Here is a 26,459-nt window from a genome sequence, read left to right on the forward strand (position 1 = left end):
TTCCTCAAAATGCCCTAGGTCTTCGTGAGCAAGCAAGTCGGATGCACACCCACTAGTTCTTTTGTTGAGCTTCCATACACTTATAGCTCTAGTGCATCCGTTGCATGGCAATCCCTACTCACTCACATTGATATCTATTGATGGGCATCTCCATAGCCCGTTGATACGCCTAGTTGATGTGAGACTATCTTCTCCTTTTTGTCTTCTCCACAACCACCATTCTATTCCACCTATAGTGCTATGTCCATGGCTCACGCTCATATATTGCGTGAAGATTGAAAAAGTTTGAGAACATCAAAAGTATGAAACAATTGCTTGGCTTGTCATCGGGGTTGTGCATGATTTGAATATTTTGTGTGGTGAAGATGGAGTATAGCCAGACTATATGATTTTGTAGGGATGAACTTTCTTTGGCCATGTTATTTTGAGAAGACATAATTGCTTGGTTAGTATGCTTGAAGTATTATCATTTTTATGTCAATATTAAACTTTTGTCTTGAATCTTTCGAATCTGAATATTCATGCCACAATTAATAAGAATTACATTAAAATTATGCCAAGTAGCACTCCGCATCAAAAATTCTGTTTTTATCATTTACCTACTCGAGGACGAGCAGGAATTAAGCTTGGGGATGCTTGATACCTCTCCAACGTATCTATAATTTTTGATTGCTCCATGCTATGTTATCTACTGTTTTGGGCAATATTGGGCTTTATTATCCACTTTTATATTATTTTTGAGACTAACCTATTAACCGGAGGCCCAGCCCAGATTTGCTGTTTTTTGTGCCTATTTCAGTGTTTCGAAGAAAAGGAATATCAAACGGAGTCGAAACGGAACGAAATCAACTGGAGAAGTTATTTTTGGAAGGAAAGCTACCAGAAAAGCTTGGAGTGCACGTCAGGAAAGAAGGGAGGTGCCCACGAGGGTGGGTGCGTGCCCCCCTTCCTCGTGGCCCCCCTTCGGTCCACCGACGTGCTTCTTTCACCCATATATACCTACGTATCCTAAAACTTCTAGAACAGACGATAGATCGGGAGTTCCGCCGCCAGAAGCCTTCGTAGCCACCGAAAACCAATCTAGACCCATTCTGGCACCCTGCCGGAGGGGGCAATCCTTCTCCGGTGGCCATCTTCATCATCCCGGTGCTCTCCATGACGAGGAGGGAGTAGTTCTCCCTCGGGGCCGAGGGTATGTACCAGTAGCTATGTGTTTGATCTCTCTCTCTCTCTCTCTCGTGTTCTTGAGGTGGTACGATCTTGATGTATCGCGAGCTTTGCTATTATAGTTGGATCCTATGATGTTTTCTCCCCCCTCTACTCTCTTGTAATGAATTGAGTTTCCCCTTTGAAGTAATCTTATCGGATTGAGTCTTTAAAGATTTGAGAACACTTGATGTATGTCTTGCCGTGCGTATCTGTGGTGACAATGGGATACCACGTGATTCACTTGATGTATGTTTTGGTGATCAACTTGCGGGTTCCGCCCATGAACCTGTGCATAGGGGTTGGCACACGTTTTCATCGTAATTCTCCGGTAGAACTTTGGGGCACTCTTTGAGGTCCTTTGTGTTGGTTGAATAGATGAATCTGAGATTGTGTGACGCATATCATATAATCATACCCACGGATACTTGAGGTGACATTGGAGTATCTAGGTGACATTAGGGTTTTGGTTGATTTGTGTCTTAAGGTGTTATTATAGTACGAACTCTAGAGCTGTTTGTGACACTTATAGGAATAGCCCAACGGATTGATTGGAAAGAATAACTTTGAGGTGGTTTCGTACCCTACCATAATCTCTTCGTTTGTTCTCCGCTATTACTGACTTTGGAGTGACTCTTTGTTGCATGTTGAGGGATAGTTATGTGATCCAATTATGTTAGTATTGTTGAGAGGACTTGCACTAGTGAAAGTATGAACCCTAGGCCTTATTTCCTAGCATTGCAATACCGTTTACGCTCACTTTTATCATTAGTGACCTTGCTGTTTTTATAATTTCAGATTACAAAAACCTTTATCTACTTTCCATATTGCACTTGTATCACCATCTCTTCGCCGAACTAGTGCACCTATACAATTTACCATTGTATTGGGTGTGTTGGGGACACAAGAGACTCTTTGTTATTTGGTTGCAGGGTAGCTTGAGAGAGACCATCTTCATCCTACGCCTCCTACGGATTGATAAACCTTAGGTCATCCACTTGAGGGAAATTTGCTACTGTCCTATAAACCTCTGCACTTGGAGGCCCAACAACGTCTACAAGAAGAAGGTTGTGTAGTAGACATCAGACACCCCCAAAGAAAATAATGGCGATGAGACAGCGGGGGATGACCCTTCCAAGAAGCAACCCAAGCGCCAACGTCAGCGGCCCCGCTCTAAGTCCCGCCATAGCAAAAGTAGTGATACCGGCACAAGAGATAATAACACTCCGAATAGTGCCGAAGACGACAATAATCCCCTCCAGCATGATTTAGAGCGGGAGGGTGAACAAGCTAGCCCTCCAAAGCGGGCAGTAGATGGAGAATCGGAGGAGGACAATTACATGCCTCTCTCTGAAGACGAGGTGAGCCTCCGCGACGAAGAATTTATCGTGCCTGAGGATCCCGTCGAGCAGGAGCGCTTCAAGCGCAGGCTTATGGCCACAACAAATAGCTTGAAGAAAAAGCAACAACAACTTCAAGCTGATCAAGATCTACTAGCAGACAGATGGACCGAAGTCCTTGCGGCCAAGGAATACGAACTCGAGCGCCCCTCCAATAGTTTCCCAAAGCGCAGGTTGCTACCTCACCTCGAGGAGGAAGCATTAAAACCTACATCACCAGTGTACGATGCGGCTGACCAGCCACCTCGTGGCCGAGCCAGAGAGGCGTTTCAGCCTGAGGTTCAGCCTGCACCGCGATGCCACTCAAACAAAAATACCAAGGCCTGGGGCAACACACGGGACCTGCGAGACGTATTGGACAGCAGGGCAAAGCATGCAAGGTCAATATACGGGTCAAGGGGGCGCGCGCCAATGCGGGATGATGACCGTCGCGCTGGATACACTAAAAGCAAATCCGGCCGGGCCGAAGACAGCAGACAAGACTCATATGAGCTGTGTCGTAATATTGCCCGGCACAGAGGCGCCGCACAGCTCCTATGCTTCACTGATGAAGTTGTGGATCACGAATTCTCGGAGGGTTTTAAACCCGTAAATATGGAATCATATGATGGTACAACAGATCCTGCTGTATGGATTGAGGATTTCCTCCTCCATATCCACATGGCTCGCGGTGATGATCTGCATGCATCAAGTACCTCCCACTAAAACTCAAAGGACCAGCTCGGCATTGGCTGAATAGCTTGCCAGCAGACTCCGTTGGCAGTTGGGAGGATTTGGAAGATGCATTCCTTGATAACTTCCAGGGCACTTATGTGCGACCACCGGATGCTGATGACTTGAGCCATATAACTCAGCAGCCAGGGGAATCGGCCAGGCAATTCTGGACACGGTTCCTAACTAAGAAAAACCAAATTGTCGACTGTCCGGATGCAGAGGCCTTAGCGGCATTCAAGCATAACATCCGTGATGAGTGGCTCGCCTGGCACCTCGGCCAAGAGAAGCCAAAGTCTTTGGCAGCCCTCACGACACTCATGACCCGCTTTTGTGTGGGCGAGGATAGCTGGCTGGCTCGCAGCAACAACACTTCAAGGAATTCGGGCACTTTGGATACCAAAGATGCCAACGGCAGACCACGCCGTAACAAACAAAAGCGCCGCAACAACGGCGATAACGCCGATGATATGATAGTCAATGCCGGATTCAGAGGCTCTAGATCCGGTCAGCAGAAAAATCCATTCAAAAGAAGTACTCCGGGCCCATCCAGTTTGGATCGCATACTCGATCGCTCGTGTCAAATACACGGCACCCGTGATAAGCCAGCCAATCACACCAACAGAAAATGTTGGGTGTTTAAGCAGGCCGGCAAGTTGAATGCCGAAAACAAGGACAAGGGGCTGCATAGGGATGACGAGGAGGAGCCCTGACCGCCGAACACGGGAGGACAGAAGAGGTTCCACCCACAAGTGAAGACGGTAAACATGATATACGCAACCCACATTCCCAAGAGGGAACGGAAGCGTGCACTAAGGGACGTCTATGCGATGGAGCCTGTCGCCCCAAAGTTCAACCCATGGTCCGCTTGTCCGATCACCTTCGATCGCAGGGACCACCCCACTAGTATCCGTCATGGTGGATCCGCCGCACTGGTCCTAGACCCCATCATCGACGGATTTCACCTCACTCAGGTCCTTATGGACGGCGGCGGCTGTAAGTGCATCTAGTGCCACCCCTAGTTGGTTTTGGAGTATTGACGACAAACCTAGTTGAGGGACTAATGTGTTTGTGAGAATTGCAGGATAACACAGGTAGAAGTCCCTCATTGATTCAGTTTTCCTACCAGAGATGACCCCTAAAAATGTATGAAGACATTGAAGTCAAAGGTGGTATATGAAGATATTCACATTGAAGACTATGACAAGAGAAGACACCACATGAAGCCTATGGAGCTCGAAGACTTAGATCTTTTGTAGTTCTTTTTCTTTTGTGTTGAGTCATAGGAACCACCGTACTGTTAAGTGCGGTCCAAGAGAACCAGTCAGAATGACTGAAGTGATGCCTAACCAAAAACACCTATGTCTTTGAGTGAAGACTATGAGAGCGAATCTTGTCCAGAGTCGGACAAGTCAGCTTTGGTTGTAGCCCAAGTAAAGTTGCCGTGTGAGTTTGAAATCTGACCGTTGGAACACGTGTCAGTTCCTTAGTGACCCAGGGTCATTTCGGACAAATCAGGTCGGGTTGCCAAGTGGCTATAAATAGCCCACCCCCACAACCATAAACGGTTGGCTGCTCAGATTGAGAATACGGCTTTTGTCGTTTGAGAGCAACCCACCTCGAAGCCTTTGAGAGAGAATTCCTTGCGAGGATAAAGCCCTAACCACCCAGAGCCAGAGAGAATTGGGCATCACTTAAGTCTTCTTGTCTGTGTGATCTGAAGACTTATTACACGTGCATCCTCCAGCCAGTTAGGCGTCGCGTTCTGAGCATCCAAGAGACATTGTGGATTGCCGGTGAATGAAGTCTGTGAAGGTCTGGGAGTCTACCTTGAAGACTTACCAGAGTGATTGGGCGAGGTCTGTGTGACCTTAGCTCAAGGGGAATACGGTGAGGACTTGGTGTCCTGAGCTGCGTGTTCAGGACTGGGTGTCCGGGACTGTGTGTCCTAAGGTTTAAATACCTAGCCGCCCCAATCAGACGTACAGTTGTCACAACAACTGGAACTGGTCCAACAAATCATTGTCTTCAACGAGTCACTGGTTTCATCTTCCCTTCCCTTTACTTACTGTTGCTCCTTGTGAAATCATTGTATGTTCGCACTATCTTTTGTCTTCACTGAGTGACTGCATGCTCTGTATGGCTTCATAATATCTTCCTACCTGATCCTTACTACATTGCTGCTATCAAGTCATTGTGCTTTCACTTCATTGAATACTTGACTATGGTTTGTCTAGTGTAGTCTACCTTCCACTGCATGGTAATAGGTTTATTTCTATCGTTTGTCTTCATAACTTCCACGTTTTGAAGACTTTCATAAAATCGCCTATTCACCGCCCTCTAGTTGATATAACACACTTTCAATTGGTATCAGAGCAAGGTGCTCCCTTGTTCTGTGTGATTCGGTTTAACCACCTGGAGTTTTAGCTATGTCGACTGCAGGGATAATTAAAGTCTCCGATGCGTGCCCCGTCTTCGATGGAACTGAATATCCCTACTGGAAGAACAAGATTCGCATGCATCTTGAAGCCATTGATGTCGACCTATGGTATATCGTCGAAAACGGCGTTCCCAAGGCTGGAGAAGGTGTCACTGCTGCTGAAGTCAAGAAATTTGTTCAACTGGACTTTACTGACAAGAATATCATCTATGGTCACCTGACCGAAGGACAGTATGGCCGTGTGAGTGCTTTGAAGACATCTAAGCTGGTCTGGGACTGGCTCTCCAAGGTAAATGAAGGCATCTCAACCCAGAGAGATCAGAGAATCAGTGTCCTTCGCAACCTCTTCAACCGCTTCAATCTAAATGACAATGAGAATGTCCAACACACTTTTGACCGACTCACTGACATCACAAATGAGCTTCAAGCCCTCAGCGCTACTGAGATCACCAAACATGAAGTCGTCAAGACACTACTGAGGTCACTTCATAGTTCGTTTGACATCCTAGCCCTGATGATTCAAGAACGTCCTGATTTCAAGACACTCGATCCATCTGACATACTTGAGAGGCTCAACACACATGAGTTTCAGCTTTCTGAGAAAAGAGATATCTACGGTCCAAACTATGGGCGAACTCGTGCCTTGAAGGCAAAAGCTGTCTCCTCATCTGAAGAAGAATCTGACAGCAGTTCTGATGATCCTGAAGACATTGGAAGAGAACTTGCTATGCTTGTGAAGAAGTTCCAAAAATTCACCAAGAAGAAAGGCTTCAGAAAGTCTTCTCGATCAAGCTCAAGGAATGATGAAGCTTCTGCTCACGACTACAAGAAGAAAACATGTCAGAAGTGCAATAAACCTGGCCACTTCATCTCTGAGTGTCCACAGTGGGACAATGAGAACAAAAAGAAGAAGAAGAGCAAGGAATATGACTCTGACGACAAGAAGAAGAAGAAATACTCAAAGTCTTCGTCCAAGTCTTCCTCAAAGTCTTCATCACACAAGAAGAGCTCATCTGGCAAGGCACGTGCGTTTGTTGGCAAGGAAATGGACTCAGAGGAGGAGTCCGCTTCTGAGGAGGCGGAGGTGGAGTCTGAGGAGGAGTCCGATTCAGGCGTCGCAAGTCTGGCTACAGCATACGTTGCCAAGTCCATCTTCAATACTGAAGACAATGACCTCGTCACCGACACCGATGCAATTGACAAGGACTACTCTGCTTCTACCTACTGCTTCATGGCACGCGGTGCCAAGGTAAACACACACACTACTCACTATCAAACATCTAGTGACGATGACTCTGATTGTGATTCAAAACCCAGCTACAAAACACTTGCTAAAATTGCAACTGAACAGCAGAAAGCCATGGAACATATTCAAAAACTGTTAGACAGAAGCGATGATCTGTTAGGTGCTGAAATGACTCGATCTGAATCCTTAATTGAAGACATAAAAAATCTTCACGTTAAGTATCAGGAACTTGAAAGTCATCATGAAACTCTCTCAACAACTCATGAAAAGCTTTCCTATGATTATCTTCAAAGGAAGCAAGATCTTGAGAAATTGAGAGCGGTTCATGAAGATCTTCAAAAGGAAAACGAGTCACTTCACTCCAAACAGATCAGTCCCGCTCAGGAAGGATTTGAACCACCATGTCTTAAATGCATTGAGCGTGATAATGCTACTTCTGTTGCTGAATGTTCTACTGCTACTACTGTTGCAATATCTTCAACTGTTGATGTGGTAACTAACCCCTCTGCTGAGGATACCACTGCTATTGCTGATGAGAATGCTAGGTTGAAGACATTGCTTGAAACAGGGATGTACAAAAGTCTTAAAGGGCATCAGACACTATGTGATGTCCTCAAAAAGCAGATTCTGAACCGAAACCCGAGGAAAGAGGGTGTTGGGTTCATAAGGAAAATGAATGCTGATGGCTCTTACTGGAAACCTGAGCAGTACCCCAAAACCATGTGGGTTGCTGCAAAGGAACCTTCAGCAGACCCATCCAATCTATCTGGCTTCACCTGTGCTAAACCCATTATCATTGATGAATCCTTTGATGCAAACTATATACTGTTTAAGAATCAGAATGGTGAAGTGTTTTCCAGGTACATTGGTACTAACTGCAGGAATGGACCGCCTATGAAGAAGATATGGGTTCCGAAAAGGTGTCTGGAGAATCTTCCTGTGAATGTCATCATGACACCTCACGTGAAGAAGACAAACCTCATACCAAAGGCTTCATACGGTCCAAAGCCTTCATACAGACAGAGGACTCACCTGAGTCGCACTAACGCAAATGTTTTGCAGGGAAACCATACTCAAGCATATGAATATGAGAGCGGTTCATCAAACCGCCATGTTCATAAGACCAAGAACTATTCTGCTTATTCTTATGAGTACTATTGTCCGCCTGCAAGACTGTTTGCTAGGGCTCCAAAGCCAAAATTCTCAGATGCTGCACTTAGACTCATTGCTTCTCAGCCACCCTTGAAGATGTGGGTGGCTAAGAAAGCTTAACTCTCTTTTGCAGGGAAAGGTCTCCGGCAGAAAACCAAAATCGTCTGACACCATTGCTGGGGACCTTAAACATCTTGTAGGGTGCAAGATCAAATGCCCGAATGGTCTTGCTATGTACTTCATTCCTGAATCGCTTGCTACTCTCCCTATTAGTCCTAATCTGGATCTAAGCTTTCCTAACCCACTGGTTCGTCAAATGTTTTTGCTTCACAATGCTCTTGGTGAAGCCTATCCCCCTAACTGCACTGTAGGGTACGACACCAGCGTCTTCAGAATGGATTATTGATAGTGGGTGTACAAATCACATGACTGGCAAAAGAAGTCTTCTTATGGACTCAACCTTACGTCCATCCGACAAGAGCCACATCACATTTGCTGACACTGGTAAAAGTAAGGTATTGGGTCTAGGTAGAGTTGCAATCTCAAGGGATCAACACATGGACAAAGTCATGCTTGTTGAATCCCTTGGCTTCAACTTAATGTCTATCTCAATGCTTTACGATTTGAACATGATCGTAATATTTGGAAAATATAGTTGCCTTGTACTAATGGAATCTGACAAGTCTCTAGTGTTTGAAGGGTATCGAAAAGATGATTTGTACGTGGTAGATTTCTCAGCAGGACCACAGCTTGCCGTATGTCTTCTAGCAAAAGCTTCAGAATGCTGGCTCTGGCATCGGAGGCTTGGGCATGCTGGCATGAGGAACCTCCACACCCTTGCGAAGAAGAAGCATGTCATAGGCATCGAGGGCGTCAAGTTCAAGAAAGACCACTTATGCAGTGCCTGTGAAGCAGGGAAGATGACAAGGGCCAAACATCCTTCGAAGACAATCATGACCACTACTCGACCCTTCGAACTGCTTCACATGGATCTTTTCGGTCCCACTCATTACTCAACTCTTACTACTACTGCATGCCTCTATGGCTTCGTTATTGTTGATGATTACTCTAGATACACTTGGGTGCACATAATCCTCTACAAGACTGAAGTGCAGGATGTCTTCAGACGCTTCGCAAATTGAGCTATGAACAATTATGGCGCCAAGATAAAGCACATCAGAAGTGAAAATGGCACTGAATTCAAGAACACTGGCCTTGATACATATCTTGATACCTTGGGCATCACACATGAATTCTCAGCCCCGTACACGCCACAGCAGAATGGCGTCGTCGAACGCAAGAACAGAACACTCATTGAGATTGCCAGAACGATGCTAGATGAATACAAGACCCCAAGAAAATTCTGGCCTGAAGCCATTGATACTGCATGCCATACAATCAATCGTGTTTATCTTCACAAGCTTCTGAACAAGACATCTTATGAGCTCCTTACTGGCAAGAAGCCAAATGTTAGTTACTTCAGAGTATTTGGCACAAGGTGCTGGATCAAGGACCCACATCACACCTCAAAGTTTGCACCAAAAGCACATGAGGGTTTTATGCTTGGATATGCGGTTGAAAGGATTCGCACTCCTACAGAGTCTTCAATCTCTTTCATGACAAAGTGGTTGAAACAGTGGATGTGCGGTTCGATGAGACCAATGGTTCACAAAGAGAGCAATTGGCAAATGTGCTAGATGAAGTTCCATCCAGTGAATCAATCAAGCTAATGGGAACTGGAGAAATTATACCATCTGAAGCTCATCCTGAAGAAGAACTTATCATCTCAGCACCTGATCAACATGAAGACAATGCTCAGCCTGAAGACACTCCTTCTAACAACAACAATGATCAGCAAGAGCAAAGTCTTCGCCCTGTACATCCTCGCGTTGCCAATGAAGTGCAGATTGAAAGAATAGTTGATAGCATCAATGCACCCGGTCCACTCACTCGTTCAAGGGCAACTTAGCTAGCAAATTTCTGTGGGCACTTCGCATTCGTCTCAATAACAGAACCCAAGAAAGTTGAAGAAGCCTTCATGGAACCTGAATGGATTCAAGCTATGCAAGAAGAGCTTCAATAGTTTGAGCTGAATAATGTATGGGAACTAGTTAAGCGTCCTGATCCACGGAAGCACAATATAATAGGCACCAAATGGATATACCGCAACAAGCAAGATGAGCATGGTCAAGTTGTCAGAAACAAAGCTCGTCTCGTTGCTCAAGGATATACTCAAGTGGAAGGCATTGACTTGGATGAAACATTTGCTCCTGTGGCTAGACTTGAAGCCATACGCATATTGCTGGCCTATGCAAATCATCACAAGATACTTCTATATCAAATGGATGTGAAGAGTGCTTTTCTCAATGGCAAGATTGAAGAAGAAGTGTATGTTGCACAACCGCCCGGCTTTGAAGATCCAAAACATCCTGACATGGTATACAAGCTCAACAAGGCACTGTATGGCCTCAAACAAGCCCCTCGGGCCTGGTATGACACACTCAAATACTTCCTGAAGAGCAAAGGCTTCATACCTGGTTCCCTAGACCCCACTCTCTTCATGAAGACATATGATGGTGAACTGTTTGTGTGCCAAATATATGTGGATGACATTATCTTCGGCTGCACCAATCAGAAGTACAGTGAAGAGTTTGGATATATGATGCAAGACCAATATCAGATGTCCATGATGGGAGAGCTGAAGTTCTTCCTCGGTCTTCAAATACGACAACAACGCAACGGCATCTTCATATCTCAAGAGAAATATCTCAAAGATTGCCTGAAGAAGTTCGGTATGCAAGACTGCAAAGGCTTCACAACACCAATGCCAGCCAAACATCATCTGGGTCCCGACGACAATGGTAAAGAGTTCGATCAAAAGGTATACCGCTCCATGATTGGTTCTTTACTTTATCTATGTGCATGTAGGCCAGATATTATGCTTAGTGTTTGCATGTGTGCTCGATTTCAAGCGGCACCAAAGGAGTCGCATCACTTAGCTGTGAAGCGAATTCTTAGATATTTGGCTCACACCCCAACTCTAGGATTATGGTATCCAAAGGGCTCAGAGTTTGATCTGGTTGGATTCTCGGATGCTGATTATGCTGGTGACAAAGTTGATCGAAAGTCTACATCAGGCACATGTCACTTTCTGGGACGATCACTTGTATGTTGGTCTTCAAAGAAGCAGAACTGTGTATCTCTCTCCACTGCTGAATCTGAATACATTGCTGCTGGATCTTGCTGCGCTCAGCTTCTGTGGATGAAGCAAACACTCAAGGACTATGGCATTCATCTGAAGCAAGTGCCACTTTACTGCGACAACGAAAGCGCCATCAAGATCGCCAACAACCCAGTTCAGCACTCGAAGACGAAGCACATTGAAATTCGTCATCACTTTCTCAGAGATCACGTTGTGAAGGAAGATATTGATATCATACACGTCAACACTGAAGAGCAATTGGTAGATATCTTCACCAAGCCCTTGGATGAGAAGAGATTTTGCAAGTTACGGTGTGAGCTAAATATCCTGGAATCCTCAAATGTCCTGTGATCAGGCACACATCCTAACCCTTATGCATATTGATGACTTAGATGTGCAACACACGAAGTAAAGTATATCTTCAATCAATGAAGACATATATTCTAAGTGTGAATACATTAATGTGGAATTTGACTTCGGAGCGCCACGATAATTGTGCGCCGTGTCTGGGTCTAATACTTCCTATACGGTGGGTAACGCCACCACCAAATGTTCTATTTTGAAGTGTTTCACTCATGGCGTTACCTTGCAATGTCTTCACATTTGGTTTGGCTTCGATCTCAACATATCTTCATGATTATCTTCAGTATGTTGATTATATATATATATATATATATATTAGTGTTCTGTCCTCTACAACATTCACTTATAGCTATGTCTTCATTGTTGAATCTTTTGAACTAAGTGAATGTGATCGGACCCTAACCTCTCTATGCTTTCTATCTCAAATTCTATCTCTCCAAATCATATGCATTCTATTGAAACTGTCGAATGTCTTCTCTGCGTCCTTGTCAGCAGAAGATACAGAGACAGCCATTAAGTCTGTTTTCAATGCTCATTCCTCCACATGAAACCAAGAGAAGTAGGAACGACCACCCGACAATCAAGGCGTGCGTGGGACGTGGAACAAACCCCAAAATTCCGCATAATGGCCACGTGTTCCTTAGATGCGAATCGCCAGGGGCACCTGTGTAATAGCGCAGTGCCGCCCATGTACCTATGAATACACACTTCACAGCGGTCATTATCTCTTCTTCCACTCTCGCACGAACCCTAGCGCCACCGCTAGCCCTCGACGACGCCGGCGATGAAGCGCTTCGCTGCCGCAACCTCTCCGACGCCGCCTTCACGCCGACCGCGGACATCATCCTCTCCGCTGTCGCCGTAGGTGTCCTCTGTCGCCAAGTTAGGGCATGGAAGATTGAACTGCTCGGCCTCATCTTCCACTTCGTCTAGCAGTTCTCAGTGTGGTAAATAAAACTTCCTTTTTACAGCACCGTTGATCCTATGGATTTATCACTTTCTACCACAAGCAGTTTGTATTCACACAAGTTAGATCTCTCTCATACTGCATCTCATAACATGCCTAGTATATTCACTTATGCTTCACAAAGTATTTAGATTCCTCACTTGTACTGATCTGTGGATTCGTACAAATCTGGAACCAACTCCTTATCTATGAGTGAATGTCTTCGCACGATGAGGTCAATGTCTTCTAAACTGATTTATCTTCAAAATCTTTTGAGAATGCATATGACCTCTTCCCCTTCCCTCGCACCTTAATGCTGTCACAGGTACATGTCCGTGGGAGAATGCTTTGGTTCTCATAGTCTGCATTCATTTGCAGAATTCTTACAGCATCACATTAATTCTCCCGAAGCCAGTTCCTGTTGGTCCAGCAAGCGAAAACCTTTGAAGCCTTTGAACGTATTGAAGCCTTTCAAGTTAAAGTTTATGGCTTTAGAGAAAGCAGCAAGGAAGGGTGGCAGACAGCGTCGTGGCGGAACATCCAGAGATCTGCCAGATGAACTCTCAGAACTGTACAAGACAGATCCTGAAGAGGATTACAATCAGCGCAAGACCCGAATCCAATGGATTCGAAGATATTGGGCAGAACAATGGTTCAAATACCGATTTGTAACCCAAGAATATGCTGAGAAAAATGCCATCAAGAGACCGTGGGGAGACATCCAATACAAGAATCTTCTACCCAGGTCCAGAGATGAAGCCATTGCTCAAGGCTTCTATCCCTGCATGGTCCATGGGCCACAGCCAGCTGATGCACACCCATCGTCACTACTATGGTGTCGTGACGACAATCTGTTCAAGCGCAACTTCCAGTTTTCCCAGAACTCAGCGAAGCAGAACAAGAAGACTTTGGGGCTAGACTTCAACCCTGGTCCCTCAGCACCAAGGGCAGATGGCACACGAGATGCAGAACCAAATGTCATCGGTCCTTTCTCCAACCTTGAAGGCCTCATCACCCGCATCTTAGTTGAAGGGACTGCAGTGAATGAGCCTGCAGCTGACGCTGAATCAGAAGAAGCTCCTGCAGCGCCGAAGACAAAGAAGATGAAGAAGCCTAAAGCTTCAAAGCCTGCCCCCTCACCAAAAATCTCAAGGGCGAAGCCACTGGAAACTGCACCTCCTGAAGACAGTGTGCAGTCCGAAGACTTATCTCGCGTCTCCAAGCCCCAGAAAGTCAAGATGCCTCTGCCTCACACCGGACAAGAGCTAACTGCTGCTGCCATTCTGCGCAATGACGACATTGATCTGTCAAGTGATGAAGATCTAGCAGATGACGCTCTTGAGCAACTCATCAAGAGCAAAGAAGAAGCAGAAATCTTCAATGATCTGCCTCTCTTTGATGTGACCATCATCCACAACTTCATTGACGAGTGGTTTGACACGCCAAACATCAGCTTTGAAGATCTACAGCTACCAATTGGCCTCAGTGTTGCCTTCCAAGGCGCCATTGCTTCAGAACTCGCTATTGCCCAGCGCATTGTTGAACTGAAGCAAAAGATTGACTATGAAAAGGCTCAGTTCAAAAAGCATATGGCCAAGCTCAGCGTGCAGGAAGTGAAGAACTTCAAGAGTATGATGCACGAGCTCAAGGAAGCCTTTGTAAAGAAATGTGCAGAAGCTCAGGGTTCGCGTGAGCGCATGAAGACTCTGGCTGACAGATGTGTGCAAGCCTACAATGAGGTTGAGAAGCGCAAGGCCCTTGGGCGTCCTGGCATCGACCCCAGGATGGCTGCAAAGAAGAAGAAGAAGCCTGCTACGGCTGAACCTGACGCACCAAGGCAGGAAGCAGTTCCTATTGTCTTCCCAACTAAAATGTCTGGCTCGAAGCCAAAAAGCTGGTCAACAGCTTCAGAGCTCAAGAAGACAAGGACTGCTGAGGCTGAAGCCAGGAAGAGGAAACATTCTGAAGCCTCTCCAACTGCCCCCTCCAAGAAGAAGAGGAAGACCAAGAAAGATCGGGCAGCTCCCACAGAGCCCTTGATAGTTGAACCCATTTCTATGGTCTATCCTGAAGCTGAACGCCATGAACGCCAACTGACTATCCATGAGCCTGCTTCCATAGAGGCTCATGAAGCTGAAGACTTTCCAGCAGCTGATCCCATTGCTGTTGAAGACATTGGTCAACATGACAATGTAGAAGATGGTGCAGTCCTTCCTCAGAACTGCGAACTCATCAGCATTGGTCGTCCACTGACGCCAATTGCACAGGATGCTTCATGGGCAGATCGCCCACAAAAGGAAGAAGACTTTGAGGCCCAGCCCACTCCAACTCCACAGGCGTCGCCCGCATTGCGCAGGCTTCGCAAAGGTCCAAGGTCTCAAGTCTCTGCTGAAGACAATCCGGCTGCATCAGCCGTGAAAGAAGAAGTTCCCACTCCCCTGTCCCAACAAGAAGCAGTTCTCAAGGAGAACGTGCTTGAAAATCTTGCGGCTGCCACAACCACCAATGAAGCTAATGTGGAGCCCTCCCCAACGGAAAAAGAAGACAGCGAAGCCACTGATCCCGTCACTTCTGTTCCTGAGTCTGCTGCCGGTCCACAGTTCGACTATCATGTTGAGCGCAGGCCTCAGGTACAGAAGCCAATCCCAAGATTTCCAAGGTTCCCAGGTCCTGCATTAGCACCTGGCTCCTTCCATATCAATGGCTTCAGGGCAGACAACACATTCTTCGATAGCTCCAGGAACCCTACTCAAGGGAAAGGATATCATCTGATCGGTTCTGGAGCTATCCTCAGCGAAGCTATTACTCATGCATTCTTTACAACCAAGGTCGCATCTTCCCACACAAGCGCCTTAACATTGAAGACATAGCTGGTCTGCCTTATCTGGAAGAAGCTTTGGATTGCTTCAAGGAAGTTGGACTGCTGCCGTTCGTTACTGACCAAGAGCATTGGAATGAAGAGCTGCTGCTCCAATTCTATGCCACACTTCACATCCGCGGGTACAGCAGAGATCCGAAGACTTGGGTCCTGGAGTGGATGACCGGAAATGTTCATCACGAAGCCAATGCATTTGACATCATTGAGCTCACTGGTTTGCCCACTCCTGGCGATCTCTACGAGCATGGCTGTCAGCTGCATAGTGAAGCTATTGAGAGCATCTTTAAGAGGCCGGAACCTGATATGAGTCAGATGCTCAGCATGATGAAGCCATTGCCCCAAGATGCTGCTTATCCAACAGAGTTCTTCGTTGAAGACCTTGAGTATCTGCCACGAACCATCTATCACATCATCAGGCGAACTCTCTGGCCCATCAAAGGGCACTCTCCAAATGCCAAGCTTGAGGGTGCAATGAAGACTTTGGTCTTCTATATTCTTCATGGAAAATGCTTCAATGCACATGACTTATTCATCCGTCAACTTGCTGCATCAGGCTCTGATCTGTTTGGCTTGAAGTTCTACGCCCCATGGGTAATGCGGCTAATTAAACTTCACTCCGACATCTCATATCAGCCATCTGCTCGCAATCATAGGATTTTTCTGCCTGATGTGGATATCTCTACTGAAGCCATCTATCCTGAGCCTGCAAAGGAACCTCTAAGTCCTCAGAATGCAGAGCATCAGAGTTTCTCCCAGAACATTGAAGGAGTTGAAGCAGTCACTCGGGTGTATCCTTTGGCTGGCACTACACGTGCACCACACCCTGCGTCTACTGAAGCCACTGATAGTACAACTGCTCCAAGACCCAAGAAGCGCACTCGTGTTCTCAACGACCGAGAGCTTCTCGTGGCTCTTCATCAGAAACAGGATAGGCATCATGACTGGCTGAAGCGTCAGATGAAAAGCCTCTTGGTGGAAGTTAATCGCATTCACAATCTTGCCACCAAGAATGCTTTCGTTGCCCATGAAACCTGTCGCCGTACATGGAAAGGGCTAACGATGATGTGTTCTGAAGATGATCTCCAAGAGGATGGCTTCACTGAGCGATTCAAGTTTGACTCCACACCTCCTCGAAGAGCTGTGCTGCTAGGAACTCCATCCCTTGAAGACTCTGAGTTCTCTTCATCTGCTGCAACAGTGACTGCCAGAGTTATCGAGGATGAAGCTGATGCTACTTCACCACCACCTCTTTCAGCACGCGTCAACTCTGCTCCAAACTCTTCAGTACCGCCAAACACCACCATCGACCCTGCTACTTCACCTACTCCGCCTGGGAAAGAGTAGATGCTCTATGTCTCCAAACCTTTTTGGTCCTTACTGACAAAAGGGGGAGAAGCATATGAGGTTGATAGTCTTCAAACGGGTCCATATGGGCGGGTGATTTATATTTTGCTTCGTGCTTACAACTCTCGTTTTGCTACATTTGGTTCTTTGAGTTGTAACACTTAAACTCGATGGTCGTCTGCTACTTATCTGCCACTTTCCTTTGCAATGATAAATTCCGCATGTGCGACGATAAATTCCGCACTTAGATCATTCTGCAGACGTCCATTTTCCATTATGCATGTCATTATCTTCATATACTTTCACATGCATAGTGGATTGTCATCATAAGTTGAAGTGGATCTCCACAAGTACAACCTGCCATGTGCATTTGCATTCCAAAAGCAAATTACCTATATGCACATCTTCAGGGGGAGCCCTTGCAACTTATGAAGACAATTCCTTATCCTTTACAATTTCACAGATTATACTCCCCGTTGAAAACTTCAACTAATTTGTCATCAATCACCAAAAAGGGGGAGATTGTAAGTGCATCTAGTGCCACCCCTAGTTGGTTTTGGAGTATTGACGACAAACCTAGTTGAGGGACTAATGTGTTTGTGAGAATTGCATGATAACACAGGTAGAAGTCCCTCATTGATTTGGTTTTCCTACCAGAGATGACCCCTAAAAAATGTATGAAGACATTGAAGTCAAAGGTGGTATATGAAGATATTCACATTGAAGACTATGACAAGAGAAGACACCACATGAAGCCTATGGAGCTCGAAGACTTAGATCTTTCGTAGTTCTTTTTCTTTTGTGTTGAGTCATAGGAACCACCGTACTGTTAAGTGGGGTCCAAGAGAACCAGTCAGAATGACTGAAGTGATGCCTAACCAAAAACACCTATGTCTTCGAGTGAAGACTATGAGAGCGAATCTTGTCCAGAGTCGGACAAGTCAGCTTTGGTTGTAGCCCAAGTAAAGTTGCCGTGTGAGTTTGAAATCTGACCGTTGGAACACGTGTCAGTTCCTTAGTGACCCAGGGTCATTTCGGACAAATCAGTCGGGTTGCCAAGTGGCTATAAATAGCCCACCCCCCACAACCATAAACAGTTGGCTGCTCAGATTGAGAATACGTCTTTTGTCGTTTGAGAGCAACCCACCTCGAAGCCTTTGAGAGAGAATTCCTTGCGAGGATAAAGCCCTAACCACCCAGAGCCAGAGAGAATTGGGCATCACTTAAGTCTTCTTGTCTGTGTGATCTGAAGACTTATTACACTTGAGGACTGTGCATCCTCTAGCCGGTTAGGCGTCGCGTTCTGAGCATCCAAGAGACATTGTGGATTGCCGGTGAATGAAGTCTGTGAAGGTTTGGGAGTCTACCTTGAAGACTTACCAGAGTGATTGGGCGAGGTCTGTGTGACCTTAGCTCAAGGGGAATACGGTGAGGACTGGGTGTCCTGAGCTGCGTGTTCAGGACTGGGTGTCCGGGACTGTGTGTCCTAAGGTTTAAATACCTATCCGCCCCAATCAGACGTACATTTGTCACAACAACTGGAACTGGTCCAACAAATCATTGTCTTCAACGAGTCACTGGTTTCATCTTCCCTTCCCTTTACTTACTGTTGCTCCTTGTGAAGTCATTGTATGTTCGCACTATCTTTTGTCTTCACTGAGTGACTGCATGCTCTGTATGGCTTCATAATATCTTCCTACCTGATCCTTACTACATTGCTGCTATCAAGTCATTGTGCTTTCACTTCATTGAATACTTGACTATGGCTTGTCTAGTGTAGTCTACCTTCCGCTGCATGGTAATAGGTTTATTTCTATCGTTTGTCTTCATAACTTCCACGTTTTGAAGAATTTCATAAAATCGCCTATTCACCCCCCCTCTAGTCGATATAACGCACTTTCAGCAGCAGCCTAAACCTGCTCTATCAGGATACAGTGCGCAAAATGGGTATAGATCCCTCGAGGATCAAACCCACCAAAACCACCTTTAAGGGCGTCATCCCAGGTGTAGAGGCCCATTACACGGGCTCAATCACACTGGAAGTGGTCTTCAGATCTCCGGACAACTTCCGAAGTGAGGAGTTAATCTTCGATATCGTCCCGTTCCGCAGTGGCTATCACGCACTGCTCGGGCGAACCGCATTTGCAAAATTACGCATACCTCAAGCTCAAGATGCCAGGACCTAGGGGGGTCATAACAGTCAATGGAAACACAGAACACTCGCTCCGTACTGAAGAGAACACTGCGGCCCTCGCAGCAGAAGCACAAAGCAGCCTTTTAAGGCAAACCACCAATTCGGTGATACAGCCTCCGGACACCGTCAAGCGAGTCCGGAGTAAAACTGCAACAGGATCGCCTGGCACGTTCAGAGCTTGCCTAGCAATCCGGCCCCATCCCATTCCCAGTCAAGAGACGAAGTCCGTGCCGCGTGTACATAATTACGCACTAAAAACACCATGGGCATAGGCGGGGGCACGATCAGGGCACGTCCCGCAATGCGGCTTAACCGCACTAGGGGCTGCATACCTTTATCATTTTTTCCTTTTCAGGACCTTACTCTCTGGAAGCCCTTTCCGGCAGTATGATTGCCGGACACAATACGGGAAGGAACAACCAAGGAGACAAGAAGCTAAGACGTACAAGGGAACCTGTTGGGGATATCACTACTTGGCGTAAACCGGCCTATCTGGGCCGGGTTAACTTCGTCAGTAGTTAAGTATGTTAAAGCCCAAGAAGGCAGATGAGGGCTCAAGGCCCATAGCCGGTTCAAGGCCTGTAGCCATAAACCGGCGCTAGTATTTAGCTTGTATTGTAAGTTAGGAATAAGTAGAGACCAAACCGGACACATCTATGAGCCGGTATTGGGACTCTGTGAACCGACGGGCGTCACCCGTGTATATAAGGGGACGACCCGGTGGCGGTTCAAGGACAACAGACAACAACTCGAGACGTAGGCGAAGCTTGTTTGCTCCCTAGTCATCGAAACCCCATCAATTCGATCACAACTAGACGTAGGCTTTTACCTTCATCGAAGGGGCCGAACTAGTATAAACTCTCTTGCGTCCCTGTGTCCGCTTTAACCCCTTCAAGCTAACCCGTCGCGATGGCTCCACAACTAAGTCCTTTCTCTAGGACATCTGCCGTGACAAAACCACGACAGTTGGCGCCCACCGTGGGGCTATCGCACGATGGTTTCAAGTTCTTGGAGGGCCGCTTTGAAGGACTCAAGGGCTACGCCGTAGGCCGGATGACTAAGAGTCGTCGCGGCAAGCTTTACATCAACGATGCAGGCCGGGGCCCCGAGGCCGGCTCAGTTGAGTACGGGTACCGGGTCCCCTTTGGTGGCATACACGTTTTCATCGGCAAGATCGGAGAACCGGGCCCTGAGCCGGATATCTGCACCGACCTCGTCGAGACGGCTCAGCGTGCGCGATCTGCCCGGGTTAAACCGGCCATGAAGCGTGCCTTCGTGGGAGTCATCCATGGAGGAGGTCATGAGGATGGATCGGGACCTGGCGGCGAGACCGTCATTTACTCCGGCGATGAGTCATCAACCGGAGAAACCGAATCTCTATATCAGCTACAAGATGGCCGGATTGGGGGCTGTTCCGATGGCGACAGTATTCCGGACCCCTCTGATCTGCCCAACCGAGTTGGAATATTCATGGCCGGCACACAAGCAGTGCTTCATTCTTCGACCGCTGCGGCAACAACCTCCGGTTCAGCCGCGGCGATGGCTGCCGGGGCAGGAGGCCCTGTGCGCCCGCCGGCTCAAGTTCTATCAGAGCTATTTGATGCATTGGCTGTGCTTATGGCGGAAGATAATCCGGCGGATCAGGACGTCCACAACGCGGAGATTGCAAAGGTAAGGGAACAGATCACCCAGGCCATGGCGGACCTGGCAGCTGAGGATACCAGGATGGCCACAGAGCGGGCCGCTCTAGACGCACAAGCCTACAGGCTCATGTTGGACCAGAACGCATCGCATGAAGTCATGAGGAGGAAGTACCGATCCCGTTTGCCTCCGGTTTTCGAGGCCAGAGACCTTTTCAACACCCCGGGAGCAGGAACCAATAATCCGCTGGAGGGAAATCGGGCGGAAGCTCCTGGGACCGGTGCGCCGGTTCAGCCTCGTCGGATGGATCCGCCTCGTCAAAACACCGTTATACCTCAGGCTGTTTCAACACCTCCGGGTCACTACTCCAACCCAATGGACAATCTCGTCGCCGCTGCTGCACGGCTGGAGGCCATTCCAATTGAAGGTGACTCACCGCAGGCGATAGAGACGCGACGGGTCAAGGAGCTTCTTAGGACAGCTTTGGACCAACAGGAAGCATACTCGTACAGCCGCGACCGGATCCACTCGACCCCTCGCCCAAGCCGGAGCTATAGCAGGTGTATGGAGGAACCGGCAGTGTCAAGTAATGAATGACCTGGAGCACCCCGCGGCAATAACCCGGCGGGTGGTGATGATAACGCTCAGGAAGTGGTGGACCGGGCCCGAGGATGAAGGGAGGCCGAGTTAGCCACACAATATCAGGCTCGGCAGCTTACGCCGGTTCGTCCAACTATTTCGGTCGAACCCGGTGTTACTTCTAGCTCTTTGGGGGTGCCTTTCCTTGTCCCTGCTTTACGCAATGTGCGCCTACCCAAGGACTTCAAGGGCCGCACAAGGTACCAAATTACACGGCGGATCAACCCCCAGAGACATGGGTGGAGATCTATGAGATGGCCATGGAGATGCTGGATGTGGATGATGCGGCATGTGCGAAATACTTCACCATGATTCTTGAAGGAACGGCCCGCACTTGGTTAAAAAGCTTACCAGCCAATTCTATCAGTTCATGGGCCCAATTACGAGCCCGGTTTATCAATAATTTCAAGGATACATGTAAGCAGCCCATGTCGATAGTAGACTTAGCTGCCTGTGTCCAGGAGGAAGGAGAATCGATGACTCATTGGGTGCGCCGGGTCTCACAAGTGTTGCATTCATCAGACCACATCAACGCTAACACCGCAGTCTTAACCCTAGAAGGGAACTGCCGGTTTGGGCCCCTAAAGCTGAAGTTGGGACGGATGAAGCGCCATTGCACTGACATAGGGACCCTCATGGCTGCTTTGGTAAAGTATGCTGATTCTGATAGTACCAAGGATCCCGAATCTGATGATGACAAGGCAGTGAAGGGAAGGATGAACAACAACTCCAAAGGTCAGCAGCATCACTGGGCAGGCAATGGTGGTGGAGGCAAGCGTAAAGCGGATGGTAACATGGACTTTGTGGCTAATACCAACGCGCAGGACAATGGCCAGCGACGCAAGGGTAAACCGAAAAATCGCAGTGGGGCACCCAACCCTAACCCGGACCGCCTAAATTATCTACTGAGCCAGCCCTATCCAAGACATGGGATGAAGGAGGTGCCAGCAAACCACCTTTGGAAGGATTGCATCATTATGCAGGAGTTCAAGAATTCTAATGCTTTCCGGTATGATCACGTGTAACACCCTCGATGTGACTATATCTCCCACGTGTCGAGGCACGACTTAGAGGCATAATCGCATTGAAGGCATAAGTCGCAAGTTAGGCAATCTTCACAACATCCCATGTAATATAAATAATAAAAGGGAGATAACATAGTTGGCTTACACTCGCCACGTCAATCAAGGTACATAAATAACATTACATCATCCAAACACTCATGGCCCGACTACGGCGCCAAAATAAAAGATAACCCAACATGCGACACGGTCCCGATCACCCCCAACTGGGCACCACTACTGATCATCAGGGAAAGACACGTAGTATCATTGAGAGTCCTCGTTGAACTCCCACTTGAGCTCGAGCGCGTCACCTGGAGCAGAATCGTCAGGCCCTGCATCTGGTTTAATAGTAATCTATGAGCCACAGGGACTCGGCAATCTCGCACCCTCACGATCAAGACTATTTAAGCTTATAGGTAAGGCAAGGTAAATATGTGGAGCTGCAGCAAGCGACTAGCAAATATGGTGGCTATCCTGTTCGCAAAAGAGAGCGAGAAGAGGAGGCAAAGCGCGAGCGAGAAACTAGAGGGCAACCTGCGCAAGCATTACTCCAACACCGTGTTCACTTCCCGGACTCCGCCGAGAAGAGACCATCACGGTAACTCACACTGTTGATTCATTTTAATTAAGTTAAGGTTCAAGTTATCTACAACCGGACATTAACAAATTCCCATCTGCCCATAACCGCGGGCACGGCTTTCGAAAGTTCAAATCCCTGCAGGGGAGTCCCAACTTAGCCCATGACAAGCTCTCACGGTCAACGAAGGAATAGACCTCCTCCCGAGACGTTCCGATCAGACTCGGTACCTCGGTTCTTCAATACACTTCGACAGGTTAAAACAAATCCCGCAACACCGCCCGAATGTGCCGACAAATCCCGATAGGAGCTGCACATATCTCGTTCTCAGGGCACACTCAGATTGTCTAAACTTCCGGTAGGCCAGCCCAGAGTTGCCCCTGGTAGCCACCGGTGGCTGACGAGTTGGACCAACACTCAGAGGAGCACTGGCCCGGGGGGGTTTAAAATAAGATGACCCTCGGGCTCCGGAAACCCAAGGGAAAAAGAGGCTAGGTGGCCAATGGTAAAACCAAGGTTGGGCATTGCTGGAAAAGCTTTAATCAAGGCGAACTATCAAGGGGTTCCCATTATAACCCAACCGCGTGAGGAACGCAAAATCCGGGAACATAACACCGATATGACGGAAACTAGGGCGGCAAGAGTGGAACAACACACTAGGCAAGAGGCCGAGCCTTCCACCCCTTACCAAGTATATAGATGCATTAAGATAACATGGAAATATAATGATATCCCAACAAGTAAATAAATGTTCCAACAAGGAACGGTCTCCAATCTTCACCTGCAACTAGCAACGCTATAAGAGGGGCTGAGCAAAGCGGTAACATAGCCAATCAACGGTTTGCTAGGACATGGTGGGTTAGAGGTTTGACATGGCAATTTGGGAGGCTTGAAAGCAAGTGGTAGGCATTGTAGCATTGGCATAGCAAAAGAGCGAGCATCTAGCAAAGCAAAGATAGTAGTGATTTCGAGGGTATGATCATCTTGCCTGCAAAGTTGTCAGAGTTGACTGGATCCTCGAAAGCAAACTCAATGGGCTCCTCGTTAGCGAACTCGTCTCCCGGCTCTACCCAAACAAGACAAACAATCAAACGGAACACAATCAACCACGTGCAAAGCTCAAACACTATGATGCATTGATGATATGCTATGTAGGATGCGATGCGAGATGCATATGCAAGATTTGACAAGGGATGCATGAACCTGGACTCAACTTGGAAATCCAAGTGTGCCACTGGAAAGATGAGATGAAATCGCTTGAAAATGATATAAAGAACGCCGGAATCGGAGTTACGGTTTGGAAATGGCAAGCAATTCAAATATGACCAGGTTCTGCGATTTACAGCAAGTAGTCATCTAAATGCAACAAGATGAACATGCTACAGAACCCAAACATGACAACAAAATACATGGCAGGGATGCATTCATGATGCTTAACAAAAGTCTAGCACTGATATACGGCCAATTCATCCATTAACAGGTTCAAACAAGCATGGCAAAAATGCATATGGTAAACAGATCTCAGACTTAGTGAAATTAACACTTGTCTGGAATCTCAGATCAGGTAGCACTCTTCGGAGGAACAAAAATACATGCTACAGGACCTGAACATGGCAAAGTAAAGCATGGCATGGAGCTACTCAAAGAGCTTAACAAAAGTCCCTTAGTGACCTTGAGCCAAAAGGGATCAGAAAATACATTTGCAAGCATGTGAACATGGCAAAAACATAATCAGATCACAGACTTAGTGAAAACTGGAGCATGCTAAAACAGATATCAAGTAGGCATGTTTACGAGCTCGATGCACTCACTACAGAGCAAGTAATGACAAGCTAAGCATACACCCATCAAGAATACACAAAATGCAAGCTAGACATGGCAAGAACAATAGCATAGCATGCACGGATCAACTACAACATCCTCGGCAAAATCGCTAACAAGTAGACAATCTGCCCAGATTCATGAAGTAGCAAAAGTAGAGCTCGATTGACTCAAGCTAGGGTGTTCCATAATTGCAAAAAAGACATGGATGGATAGAGCACTATAATATTAACAAAACATCCTTACTGATCATCCTCAAAATAGGTACGGATCACTAGGAAACAACATGAACATATGGCAACATGAGATAAACAGATTAAGGACTTAGTGGAAATGCTAAGTCCCTGAAATCAGCATTACCAAGTGCCTCACTTTGCAAGCTCGTGCTAGTCACCACACACATCACCAAAATACATGGGTTGCACCTCTGGAAAGATGGCAAAACCCTTAACAAAACATATGTAGAACTCATGGGCATATCATGCACACAATAATCATGGCAAAAATGACAAATATCTAAATGGAGTAGCAGATCTGACAATTATCTCAAGTAGCACTCTTACAACAGCATTTCGGGCATCAAGATGAACTAAAATGAAAATGATGCACTAGAACTAAAATGATGCCTTTTCGGTCCCTCGGTTAACCGTTGGAGTATCAAACGAAGTCCAAATGATACGAAACTTGACAAGCGGTCTATCGGTAGTAAACCAAGGCCGCTTGGCAAGTCTCGGTCCAATCCGGAAATGTTTAATCCCCACACACGAAAGAAAGGTAGAAATGACCACCGGAGGAGAACGAAGCACCGGAATGTAAAACGGACAACGGGGAAAATGCTCGAATGCATGAGATGAACACATATGTAATGCAATGCACATGATGACATGATATGAGATGCATGACAACGACAACAACACACGGAGACAAAAACCCGAACCCGAGAAAATAAAATAACTTAACGCCGGAACGGCAAGAGTTGGAATACATATTGGGAAAGTCATATCCGGGGTGTTACAATACTCCACCACTATGAAAGGATCTCGTCCCGAGATCTAGGACTGAAAGAATGCCGGGTACTCAGAACGGAGGTGATCCTCGCGTTCCCAGGTAGCTTCACGGTCGGAATGGTGTGACCTCCTGAATTTGAGGAATTTGATTGACTTTTTGCGAGTCTTGCGTTCAGTCTCTTCAAGAATAGCAACTGGGTGCTCACGATAGGAGAGATCTTCTTGGAGCTCAATGTCCTCGAAGTTGACAGTGCGGTCAGGAGTCTTGAAGCACTTTCGGAGCTGAGAGACATGGAACACATCATGAACATTTGCAAAGTTTGAAGGAAGCTCGAGTTGATAGGCGAGATCGCCTCTCTTGCTGACAATCTTGAAAGGTCCCACGTATCTGGGGGCAAGCTTCCCTTTGATACCGAAGCGACGAGTACCTTTCATAGGAGAGACGCGGAGGTAAACATGATCTCCGATCTCGAAAACCAAATCACGGTGCTTACTATCATAGTAGCTCTTCTGTCGGGATTGGGCTGCTTTGAGGTTATCTTGAATGACTTTGCACATTTCCTCTGCCTCTGTGACTAAGTCATTTCCCAAAAGCTGACGTTCACCGGTTTCGGACCAGTTGAGAGGG

Source organism: Triticum urartu, chromosome 5A, assembly GCF_056163025.1.
Source record: "Triticum urartu cultivar PI428250 chromosome 5A, HENAU_Tu73, whole genome shotgun sequence".
Taxonomy (NCBI): Eukaryota; Viridiplantae; Streptophyta; class Magnoliopsida; order Poales; family Poaceae; genus Triticum; species Triticum urartu.